Source organism: Cynocephalus volans, chromosome 6, assembly GCF_027409185.1.
Source record: "Cynocephalus volans isolate mCynVol1 chromosome 6, mCynVol1.pri, whole genome shotgun sequence".
Lineage (NCBI taxonomy): Eukaryota > Metazoa > Chordata > Mammalia > Dermoptera > Cynocephalidae > Cynocephalus > Cynocephalus volans.
The window spans coordinates 45740906-45754522 of record NC_084465.1 but is presented as its reverse complement, the minus strand read 5'-3'; the positions used below and the strand labels follow the sequence as shown (position 1 = coordinate 45754522).

At 35.0% G+C, this 13617-nt stretch overlaps 2 pseudogenes; one reads left to right on the top strand and one right to left on the bottom strand.

Annotated features, from left to right (window-relative positions):
• Positions 1–2429: 2429 nt before the first annotated feature.
• LOC134380910 (actin-related protein 3-like) lies at positions 2430–3941 on the bottom strand (annotated as a pseudogene).
• Positions 3942–4023: 82 nt separating this feature from the next.
• Positions 4024–12710, top strand: LOC134380909 (L-lactate dehydrogenase A-like 6B; annotated as a pseudogene).
• The last annotated feature ends 907 nt before the right edge of the window (positions 12711–13617 follow it).

The window sequence follows — 13617 nt, the reverse complement described above, 5'->3', positions numbered from 1 at the left end:
TTTATTTATCTTTCTTTATTTTTTGGCAGTTGGCTTGTGTGAGGATAAAATAATTCTTAATCAAATGAATTAATTCAAAGCACTAAGAAGTCTGTTTGGCAAATAGCAAACCCTATTCAATTTCATCTATTTATCATTACTGATGATTTTATATATTATATACTGAAGGTTATATATATTAAATATAAGAATATAAAATGCTTAGTACAGTGTCTTACTTAAAATCCAGTAATTCTGACTACTACTACTGCTAATTATTATTAAGAGTATGTTAATTATTTTATACAAGATATGCTGTATATCTAACTTTACCCTCCTTTTCTTTTATAACATTTTTATAAGCATTTTCCTTTACCATTAGTATTTCACAGCATATTTTTATAGATTTTATAAAATCTATAGATTTTATAGATTTATAGCTAAATTGAGGGGAAAACACAGAGACTTTCCATATACCCCCACCCCCATGCATACAGAGTCTCCCCTATTAGCAACATCCCCCACCAGAGTGGTACTTTTGTTATGATCAATGAATGTACATTGACACATCACGATCACCCACAGTTCATAATTTACATTAGGGTTCACTCTTGGCATTATGCATTCTATGAGTCTGAATAAATTTATAATGAAATGTATACACAATTATAGTGTCATGAAGAGTAGTTTCACTGCCCTAAAATTCCTCTATGCTCTACCTATTCATCCTTCACCCTCCTTTAACCTTTGACAACCTTGGACTTTTTACAGTCTTCATAGTGTTTCCTTTTCCAGAATGCTATACAGTTTAAATCATACAATATAGAGCTGTTTTAGATATGCTTCTTTCACTTAGTAATATGCATCTAAATTTCCTCTATGTCTTTTTGTGCCTTGATAACTCATTTCTTTTTAGGATAAATAACGTTCCATTGTCTGGATGTACCATAGTAGATTTATTCATTCACCTATTAAGGGACATCTTCGTTGCTTTTAACTTTTGGCAATTATGAATAAGACTGCTATAAACATCCACGTGCAGGTTTTTGTGTGGACATAAGTTTTAAACTCCTTTTGGTAAACAGCATGATCACTGGATTGTATAGTGAGAGTATGTTTAATATTGAAAGAAACTGGCAAAATGTGTTCTAAAGAGGTTGTACCATTTTTTATTCCCATAACAATTAATGAGAGTTCTGTTGCTCTACCTTTTCACCAGCATTTGTCAGTGTTCAGAATTTTGACCATTCTCACAAGTGTATATTAGTATTTCATTGTTGTTTTGATTTGCATTTCCCTGATGACAAATGATGTTGAGTATTTTTTATATGCTTATTTACCATCTGAGTACCTTGTTTAGTGAGGTGTCTGTTAAGGTCTTTGACCCCCCCCCCTTTTTTTTTTTTGTAATTCAGTTTTAATTTATTTTCATCACTTTTTCTTCATGATCCAGATATTTTAAAATGCAAAGAAAATTAACTTTCCATGATATGTCAGGGACGGGCACTAAAAAAAAATTTTAGACTGCAAATGAGTTATACAAATAAAAATATCAAATGGAGATCCAGTTATCAAAATGAATGGACTCAACATATTAAAAGTTCATAATTGTTTGTAGAGAGCACATAAAAAAGTCAGCTTACTAACCAATGATTGTGATTTCAAAAAACTATTGCAAACGTTTAAAGAAAATAGACTTATTAGTTAACTTATAAAGAGATTAAAGAACTTGAAACAAGTATTAAAAAGAAATTTGTTCCTCTATTAGAATGATGTTAGGCTTTATATATACCAATTTTGGTAATCAAATTATTATCAGGTTTTTTAAAAATAAGAAATGACACTAACGAACTGCAATATTGGTCCAACACTCTCGTCTTTACTTTTCTTTTATAGCAAGAAACAGAATGCGAGTAATCAGAAAGCACTAGCAGCCTTCAGTTAACCCAAGGTACTAGCTTCTTAGTTCCAAAAGCACTTGCAAAGAAAACCTTTGGTGGGGTGGGGGAGAGCAATTCGTAATAACTGGAATCCCATGAATGTGTACTCCAAGTCTCACTTGGCCATTTTTCCCCCTCTAATATGACAGTTTTTCTTTGACTTTTTTCTCCTAAACGTATAAAAAGTATCAAATATAAACAAGCTCTTGTATTGCACACTCAGAAGTGCACAATTCAAACATTACAGAGCTATCTACACACTGATAAATACCATCGAATCTTGGTAGTATACAAAATATTAGGGCACAGAAAGAACTAAAACCCACTTCTTTGTGTTACACATAAGATTAAAATAGTCAATCTAAGGAAGAACACTTATTCATTTTGGCTCTCTTCTACATTTGCATGTTGATACACTTATTAAAATATTCCTGTATAATCATGTTTGGTCTTACTATTTCAAGTCAGGTTTAAGATCTCAAAACCAGCCATCCAGACAGAACAGAAAAGTTATCTCTTCCCCATCTCCCTAACCCCAATAACTATGAAGTCAATTTTACAACATGACTCCAAACAACAACAAACGCTAGGCCAAATTTCTTCATAATCCTTTTTGGTGTGGCATACTTGGTAGAACTCAGGCGTGGAAGCCAGCATGGATCCTCCAAACCAAACTGCATATCGCTGCATGTGGAGTGTAATGACTTGTACATTAGTAGGTTTTGGCTTCAATCAACCGCCACTCAATTCCTCACTTAATTTCAGCCTGGCATCTACCGTTCTTCTCAAATTTTGCAAGCGACGTCCAAACTCCCTGAACATGGTTGAGCCTCCAGAGAGGACAATATTCTTGTAGAGAGGATGCCTGACATCAACAGGACAATTCTAAATTACTACATCTACAACTTCTGAGATAGGTTGTGTAAAGTTTGGATTAGCAAACTCTGGAAGAAAAAAGATTTGAGGTCCCCAAAATCTCTCATAACCAACATCAGTGGAAAATTCTTTCTTTGAGATAACATCGATTCCAGTATACTGTTTAATCCGCTTTGACCCATCTGTGTCATACTTGTTAAGTTCTTTTACTAAATCGGGGCAGACATAACTATAGTGCTCCTTTACTGCCTTAGCAGCTTCCAAGGATTGTTCTGGAGAGATTCCTACCTCTTGATCTCTCAGCAGCTGCTGAATAAAATATGTCATATCTCGTCCTGCAATTGGCACGTGTTTAATACAACTGTCAATCACATGCCCTTCAGCCACAGGAATGACGTGAGTAATACCATCTCCGCTGTCTGTTACGTACCAGTCAACGTCCGTTCTCCTACTTGTCTTGAGGTCCAGGATGGAGCTAAGGCAAGAACAGCCTGCACAGCAATGGACAAGCCTGGAACACTGAAGGACTCAAACATTATTTCAGCAGTATATTCCCTATTCTCTGGAGTATTCAGTGGAGGTTCAGTCAAAAGGAAATAATGGTCTTCAGGTTCTGCCCTTAAATATTTAAAGATCACCTTCTCCGTAAACCTCTCCATCAAGTCCCAATCTTCAACTATACCATGGCGGATTGTCCACTTTGTTGCAGATGTAGGTTTTTCTCTTGCTCCATCACCAGTGAAGAAGTCTGGGTCGTCAACACCTTTCATCACCCTCCTTTGAGCTTGATCTCCCACTTTTGCTGACTCCCTTCGCAGCAATACAGGAAGGGATAATAAACTGTGCTTCCGCGTTTCCAGCATATCCTAGTTTTGTATACCTGGTGTGCTGGTCTTATGTCTACCCATCCACACTTCACTCATCCCTAGAGGCCCAGTTTGATTATTATCTCCACCATGAAGCCTTTTTTTTTTTTTTTTGTCTTTTTCGTTACTGGCACTCAGCCAGTGAGTGCACCAGCCATTCCTATACAGGATCCGAACCCACAGCGGGAGCGTCGCCGCGCTCCCAGCGCTGCACTCTCCCGAGTGCGCCACGGGCTGGGCCCAGCCTTTTCTCATCTTCCCCCGTGCCACAGTCCACCACACAGGCCGCAGCCCTCCGCCTTCTTCCTCCTCGCCTGCTGCCGCCGCCGCCGCCGCCTGCTCGGTGCTGGCAGGGACCAGAGATGGGCGGCGGAAGATGGGGGCTATCTGACCACCCACAGCCGGGCCGACCTGCCTGTCCGTGGGGGAGCCGGGAAGCCGAAGCAGCGGCAAGAAGCAGCAACTCGGTCAGCGCTACCACTTCCACAACCCGGGCAGGCAGGCAGTCCCCACCCTGCCCTGCCCGCCGCGGCCTCCTCATCACTCCGGCCCCCACCCTACAACTCGTCTTTGACCCATTTTTAAAACCAGGTTGTTTGTTTTCTTATTGTTGACTTTTAGGAGCTGTTTGTCTATTTTGAATAACAGTTCTTTATCAGATTGTCTTTTGCAAATATTTCTCCCAGTCTGTTGCTTGTCTTTTGGTTCTTTTGACAGTGTCTACTGCAGAGCAAACATTTTAATTTTAATAGAGTCCAGCTTATTAATTCTTTCTTTCATGAATCATGTCTTTGGTGTTGTATCTAAAAAATCATTACCAAACCCAAAGTCATCTTACTTTGCTCCTATGTTACCTTTTAGGAATTTTATCGGTTTGCATTTTACATTTATATTTGTGATTCATTTTGAGTGAAGGCTGTAGTGTCTGTGCCTCGATTCATTTTTTGCACGTAGATGTCCAGTTTTTTCAGGACCATTTGTTGCAAAGACCATCCTTCTCCATTGTATTGCTCTAGGTCGTTTGTCAAAGATCACGTGATTATATTTGTGTGTCTCTTAATCTGAGCTCGCTATTCAGTTTCAATGATCTATTTGTCTAATCTTTCACTAATAACATACTATCTTTATTGCTGTAGCTTTACATTAAGTCCTGAAGTCAGGTAGTGTCAATCCTCTAACACTGTTCATCTGTTTCAATAATGAGTTGGTCATTTTGGGTGTTTGGCCTCTCCATATAAACTTTAGAATCAGTTTTCCAATATCCACACAATAACTTGTTGAGATTTTGATTGAGATTGCATTGAACCTATAGATCAATTTGGGAAAAATTGACAACTTGACAAAACTGATAACTTGACAATATTAAATCTTCCTATCCATGAACATGGAATAGCTCTCCATTTATTTAGTTCTTCCTTGATTTCTTTTCTTTTCTTTTATATCATAATTGATTATACATATTTGTGGGGTATAGAGTTGATTATCAGTATGTGTGTACAATATGTGATGATCTAGTCAAGATAGCTGACATATTTGTCATTACAGAAAGTACTCACTTTTTGTGTACATGAACTAATTTCTCTTTAAACCCCCACCCCCTAACCCCCTCTAATAACCACAATTCTGTTTTCTCCTTCTGAAAATTCAGTGTATTATTTTTTGTTCTTTGATTTCTTACATCAGAGTTTTATAGTTTTCCCTATAAAAAGCTTGTACATGTTTTATTAGATTTATATGTAGGAATTTTATTTTGGGGGTGCTAATGTAACTGGCATTATGTTTTTATTTTTAAATTCTACTTGTTCATTGCTGGTATATAAAAAAGCAACTGGGTTTTGTATATCAACTTGCATCCTGCAACTTTGCTTCTACATGAATGATCATGTCATCTGTGAACAAAAACTGTCTTATGTCTTCCTTCCCAATGTGTGTATAGCATTTCTTTATTATATTTTTAATTTCTATGCAATCTGTAGTGATGCTCCCTTTTTTATTTCTGATATTAGTAATTTGTGTCTTTTTTTCTTAGTCTGCCTAGAGACTTATTTATTTTATTGATATTTTCAGAGAACCAGCTTTTGGTTCTGTTGATTTTCTATTTTCAATTTCACTAATTTCTGCTGTAATTTTTATTTCTTTTTTTCTTGATACTTTTAGATTTTATTTGCTATTTTTTTTGCTAGTTTTCTAAATTAGAAGATTAAGTAATTATTTTATCTCTTTCTTCTTTTATAATAGCTGCATTCAATGCTATAAATTTCTCTGTAAACACTGCTTTCACTGAATCCCACACATTTTGAAAAATTGTATTTTCACTTTTATTTATTTCAAAATACTGTTAAATTTCTTTTGATATTTCTTCTTTGACCTATTTGTTATCTAGAACTGTGTCATTTAATCTCAAAATAATTGAGATTTTTTTTTAAAGTCTATCTTTCTGTTACTGATTTCTCATTTATTTCTATTGTGGTCCAAGAAAATACATTGTATAATTTCTATTATTTTACATTTGCTATTTGTGTTTTACACATATGTATAAATATGATCTATTCTGGTCAATGATTCATATGAGCTTGAGAAGGATATGTATTCTGCTGTTGTTGGATGAAGTAGTGTATACATATCCATTACATCCAGTTGATTGATGGTGTTTTTGAGTTTGACTTTGCCCTTATAGATTTTCAGTCTGCTGAATCTGTCCACTTCTGCTAGAGGGGTGTTGAAGTCTCCAATTATAATAATAAATTCACTTATTTCTCCTTTCAGTTCTACTGGTTTTTGCCTCGCATATTTTGACTGTCTGTTTTCAGGTACTTACATATTAAGGATTGGTATGTCTTCTTGAAGAATTGACCCTTTATCATTATATACTGCCCCTCTTTATACTTTATAATTTTCCTTACTCTGAAGTCTGCTATCTGATATTATATAGATATTTCCACTTTCTTTTGAATAATGTCAACATTAGCATCACTTTCTCCATCCACTTACTTTTTATCTGTATGTGTGTTTATATTTAAAGTGACATTCTTGTAGACAACACATAGTTGAGCTCTGTTTCTTGATTCACTATCAATTTGTAGTTGGGATGAAATGGTGACTTCCAAGCTATTTGTACAAACCAGAAATTAGAAGTCCCACAGCATGTATTTTATGACTGTATAATACTCTATCAAATGGCTAAAGGTAATTTATATAACTATTTCTCTTATTGGATAATAAATTTATGTGCAACTATTTCTATTGGAATTATTTCAGTTGTTAATACTGTACACAAATATGTATCCATATTTAAATTATTTTCTTTATATATTTTCAGAACCAGAATTGCTTAGCCTAATAGCATGGACATTATTAAGATTCAATTTATTTACAAAAATTTTCTAGAAATATGTTTTTCAAATTCTTTAACAATTAATAAGAGTTTCTTTCTTATTTTACTCTTAGGACATTGATTTACATTATTTGCCATTTTAATGACTTTGTTATACAACAGAACAATATATATTATCTCATGTTTAATCTAAAATTTTTATTAATGAAGTTGCATTTTAAATGTTTGTTCACCTTTTAATTATCTTCTTCTGTGAATTGTTTCTTTACAGTCTTTCACCATTGTTTCATCTACATTTTTTTATTATTTTTTCATAGATTTATAAGGTTTATTTATACATCAAGTATATATCAGCCTTTTGACCACCATATTTACTACAAATAATGTCTTGCTAGTATCTCATTTTTGGTTTTTGAAAGAAAGATGTTTAATATTTCTGTGGTTGAATCCATAAGTATTTCATTTAAAATTTTTTCTTTTGCTTCCACCTTTGTAATTAATATCCTTCACCATTAGGAAAGTAGATTGATATTCATTGAAACTCTCAGGTTTTATTTAATTATTTAATTTTTTGATACATTTAGAATTTATTTTGATGTAAAATATTAGGCAAATTTGCAGTTTTTAAAAAATAAGTAGCTAACCAGTTTTCTGAAACTATTTAAAAATTGTTACTCTATGATGATATCTTATGTATACCTTGAATGCATACTTATGTATATTATATATGTATTTTAGCATGTATTTCAAGTCAGTGTTTTTCCTGACCACTTATCTTTCTGTTGTGTCAATGAAATATCTTTTGTAATAGTAAGTTTGTAAAAAGATTTAGTATGTATTTGGAAAATTTCTACCTTTTATCTTTTATGTTTTTTAGCAGTTAGAACAGTCTATGTTTTATAAATTTATGGTTAAATGAGGGAATAAAGTACAGCATAATTATGAAAATAAAAACAAATAGTTATGAACTAGATGTGTACTAACTCCCTAAAGACAAGATTTAAATTTCAAGAGGAGGCCTATATATCTAAATAAATTCAATAGTGACACAGAAAATAGTGTAAAACAACAACCTGGGTATGTGTAGGTAGGAGGTAAACATACAGTTTAAGAAAATCTAAATTTTGAAGATTTTGTTAGTTACTAAGAATTATCTAAAAACTATATAAATATAGGGTAAATTGGGCATTATTTTGAATCTATTTCTTTATTATTAATATTTGCTTCTTTTTTTAGGGAAGATAGGGCCCAGTACTGTAAAGAAAAATGAATTAATCTTTAGACATACTCCCAATCTGTTGTGGGCATTACCTGGCAATAAAATAACTTACCATTTTTATATTTTGAGAATGAGATTATTGTTTCTTTTTTATTTAAGAATTTTTATTTTAAGCCTTTTTAAACATACAATTGTATGTTAATTAATTACTTTCACAATGCTATGTAACCACTATTTTTATCCATTTCCAAAAACTTTTTTGTCATCCTAAACATAAACTCTGTACCCACTGAGCAATAACTTTACATCATTCTTTCCCTCTTGTTTCTGGTAACCTCTAATCTACTTCTGTCTCTGATTTTTTTTTTCTTTTTAATTTCTCTTTCCTTTATTGACCCATAATAATTATATATATTTATGGAGTACAATATGATATTTGAAATGAGATTATTTTTATTTGATGAATAATTTATTAATTAAAGGAGCATAAACTGGTAAAATTAGAAGAAAATTTGCAGATTACACAAGTATAGTCATTATATTCTAGTCCAACACTACATTTTGTAGTAATTCAGTGAAAAGAACAACAAAATCAAACATGAACAAAATGGATACATTAGTTTTTCTTTTAGGTGGAAAATCAACTAATTCATTAGCAAAATTGTTTTGTATTAATTTTGTTTTACTTTTTACATTTTCTTTTGATACTGAATATAAAGAAAACATAATGGAACTGTGATATCACTTGATCTGAATTGCTGATCTAAATTCTGCCATAGTCCAAACTTTATTTTTTTCCATAATGATGCCTGTCTCTGTAAAACCAGCCAGATAGAACTAGTAAATATTTCTCAAATACTCTGGAGGGCATTAAAGTAGTCACTTTCTGTTATTAGAGGGATGAATCCTCAAGGCAAATAAGAAATCATTCTTCCCAACCTTTTAGTTACTCCTCAGTGTACTCACCTGCTTCAAAGGTCTCAGTAGCACTCAGCACACACATTATGCACATGTGTTGAAATATAAATCTGTATTCCATAAATATGTGCAATTAATACGTGCCAATTAAAATATAAATTGAAAAAATTTTGCTCAGCATCTCTGCCACTAATTTTGTTTGACCAATTTTTATTATATATTGTGTTGGGAGTATTTGAATTTCTGCCTTTGTGAACTATCAGAAAATCTGAAAATTGGAGCCATTCTCAAATAATGTTGACAAAATCTGGAATCATGATTTTCAATGTCTCTCATTAATGTAAATGTAAAGACACAAATCAGTCTTAAAAAAAAAAAAAAACCCAAAAGAAGAAAACCCCCAAAACCTATTGAATTAAAGTTCTCCTTAAAGAATGGCATTTTTGTCTTTTAAAAACCGGAGATTGTTACAGTTGAGGCTGAAAAAAAATGGAGGGCTCTTTAGTCACAGTCATTTTTATGTCTGTGGTTGATTCACACAGTGAGTCTGAATTAATGACCAGAAAATTGATTCACAAAATTCCTCAAAGCTAATAGCTAATGTTGGCTAATATTTACCCTACTGATGATGGCTTATATCTCTGCCATCTCACACGTTTCTCCCTCAGGCCTTTGATCCCCAATGATCACCTTGCAAAAATAGTATTTTGTTGTTGTTGTTGCTCTTTCAACAAGAAATCTTTAAAGCATTTGAGAGTGAAATAGTGTTTAGAAAATTGGAAGTTCTTTGCCAAAACTGCTAATCAAAAATTAAACATTATTACTGTTCTTATTTCTCTCATTCAAATCCATCTTTTCCTCAAGTTAAAATGCTTTAAGTATCTTCCCATTTACTACCACTATTCTGTCAAAATAAAGATAAAATAAAATCATTTATTTTTCTAAATTCCAACTTGCTTTTAAGTCAAGGTCTAGGTGAATATGACTGGCTTCTCTTTTCTAATTATTGACTGGCTCTAGATCCTTGTTATATTGTATTCCCTCCTGTACTCGCCACATCTGTGACCTTTTCAGATTCCGACAGCTATTTGCATTGATAGTCTCTACCTTTAACGCTCCTGTCATCCCAGAGACGCCTTCCACGATGTTCCCATTATTTATCAGTCACCCAGGGTAAGAAAGTCGCTAGAAAAGATATTTCTTAGAAAAGGGGATTTGAAAGGAGTATTTTATTTCAAAAGAGTATCTAGATAACTAAATAGGTCGTTAAATGTTAAAATCTCAGCATTGCCTATGTAGAGGACATAAATATAGGTGTGGCTTTCCTTATTTTAAAAACATTTCTTAAAAAGAGGACTACACTGGGTGCCGGACCCAGCAGTGAAGATGCAAACATGGAGGCAGTGGACCCTGGGACTGGGGAATCTTTCTTTGGGCTAAAAGCTCTGGGATTAATGGATGATGAGCTTTGCCCAGTTAAAGGTGAAATTCTCTTTGGAACTGTTGCTACACTAGGAATGCTGGCTGGATTTGTTACAACATAATCACTGGCTAAAAACAAAAGCCCAGAATAGTTCAATAAGGGAAGTATGGCCATGACTGTTTTAACAGAGAGTAGGTCTTCCCTTGCCTTGCAAGCTCTGGACTGGGACTCATTTATGTGTGGTGTGGGGCTGGTGTGATCACCTTCACAGGTCCGGAACGCTTTGGGAGTTCACAGTAGGGTGACATCACCATCTTTCTATTGAGAAGTCGTTTTTAATCAGGACTGGCAATCCCAGGCTTTGCTTTGGTACGAGAAGAAGCATCCTTACCAGTGAGATTTAGAGTTGCAGTAACTTACAGTCAGCCTTCCCTCTGTTGTCAAGCTCCCGCTGCTCTCCCAGGTGTGGGTCTGGTCAGGACTGGACTAAAGGCAGTGGACTCCTTCCACACTAAAAGGCCCTCCAGCCCGCTACACCGAAACACAGGAGCCCACATCTGCCGAAGGGCTGGGAAGCAGTGCTGGCGCCTGTTGGGAGACAAAGCACACGCACCTTACCCTTCCTGGCTGGGTTATACAGCGTGGAAGAGTTGACATTATTTTCATCTGTAGTTCATAAGCATTTTTCCTTGGCATACATACTAAAAATAGAAAACTAATACTTCCAAGGACTTGGGTTGGCCTGTTATACCTATAAAATATTGAAGGGAATACTTGTTTGTAAAACTCACTCCAGGATTCACTTGCTGGAGAAGAAGCCCTTCAACGCCTTAGTCTGAGCAGACCCGCGGAGGACTTGGTGAAAGCCCTGGCTGAGAGCGGGGCGCGCAGCCGCAGTGAGGGCGCATCAGCAGTCCAAAGACTTATCCTAGGCGCCTGGACCAGCTTGCATGCAGCTTTCCTCCATTCTCTTCCTCCAGCTTGAGTGAGCAGCCAAGAGCTGGGGTGTGGGAGTCTTGTGAGCCAGCCAGAGGGGGAGCGTGGTGGGAGAGGATTTCCTGTACCCAGAAAATGTCATGTCACCATCAGGCGGTTGGGGACCTGGCTCTTCATTCCCGCGTCCGAAATCGTGGCTGTGAAGAGTGAGCTTATTAAGAATTTCCCTTTGAGAAGCTCGTTTATCTCAGTAAGATCTCCATTATAGGAACTGGGTCGTTGGCATGGCCTGTGCTGTCAGCATCTTATTAAAAGGCGTGAGTGACGAACTTGCTCTTGTAGATATTGATGAAGACAAACTGAAGGGTGAGACAATGATCTTCCACATAGCAGACATTTCATAAAAATGCCAACTATTGTTTGTGGCAAAGATTACTTTGTAACTGTAAACTCCCACCTAGTGATTATCACAGCAGGCACATGCCTAGAAAAAGAAGAAACACGCTATAATCTAGTTCAGCAAAATGTGGCCATCTTTAAATTAATGATTTCCAGGATTATTTAATACAACCCCTGCTCCAGACTGATTATTGTTTGCAATCCAGTGGACATCTTAATTTATGTACCCTGGAAGTTGAGTGCCTTTGCCAAAAACCATGTTATTGGAAGTGACTGTAATCTGGATCCTGCTCGTTTCTGTTTCTTGATTGGGCAGAAGCTTGGTATGGAGTGTGAAAGCTGTTATGGGTGGATCCTTGAAGAGCATGGAGTGTTCCTGTGTGGAGTGGAGTTAACATTGCTGTTGTCTCTTTGAAGGATCTGAACTCAGATATATAGGACTGATAAAGATCCTGAGCAGTGGAAAAATGTCCACAAAGAAGTGATTGCCAGTGCCTGTGAGATTAAGATCAAAGGTTATACTTCTTGGGCCATTGGCTTATCTGTAGCTGATTTAACATGAAGTATTTTGAAGAATCTTAGGAGAATGCAACCAGTTTCCACCATAAGTTAGAGCCTCGACAGAACAGATGAAGTATTCCTCAGTGTTCCTTGCATCCTGAGAGAAAATGGTATTATAAGCCTTACAAGGATAAAACTGACCCCTGAAGAAGAGGCCCATCTGTATAAGAGTGCAAAAACACATTGGAAAGTTCAGACTGGGATAATTCTGAAGTTATTGAGAAGAGTAGATATGAGATTGTATATGTCAAACTTTTGAATAAACTTGAAATCCTAAAAGTTAGAAACAGGAAACTAGGTAGAGGGACTTTCCTGTTCATTTAGCTGCCTCCTGCTAAATGCTATTTAGCATACAGATGCTGGATAATAGTTATCTTATTACAGTTTCTAAATGACTGCATCAAAGAAGGTGTTCTGGGTGCCTTTGACGTACCAGTATTTGCCTTGAATATATTTGTATGTTTAGGTGCCATTTGATCCAATAAAAGTAAGTATGGGTGTTCACTGTGTTCTAGAAATTATGATTCTTTCATTAGATCCATGCTCATTCTTTCATTCTGGCTGGTTTATACCTAAGTTCATTTATATAGCATTTTGAAAAGTTGTAACTTCCTCTTCAATGTAAAAATAGGTATGTACACACACACATACACAAAAAAGTACTACACAATGAAAATATATTGTACATTTTTGTTTTGATGGTGTATATTACAAATAAAATGAATAATGAATAATCTTTATGTCTGAATTTCATTTAAAAGATAAATGAACTTGATATTTTACTGTCTAAGATTTATGGAATTGGAAGCATACCGTTGTTTCATAGTGATGATTCCAAAATGGGTATGTTTAAATGCAAGTATTCTGCTATTTATTAATATTTTACTATTAAAACAATGTTACTTGTTGAAGTGAGCAAAAGGCTGAAGATTTAGAAAGAACACAGTAGATATATATATAATAAAAATGATTTAAAATATCCTTTTAACTGATGAAACATTTCAGTTTATTATCTGTCCAATATGTACAGTTTGATCAAATGCTAGATCCGTGTTACTACCAAAAATATATAACAAAGTAACAGGAAACTACATTTTATTCTTACAGTGAATCATGGGCTAAAGGGGTCTGTCTTTGCTAAATTCTGTATGGCAATGTTAATCTCA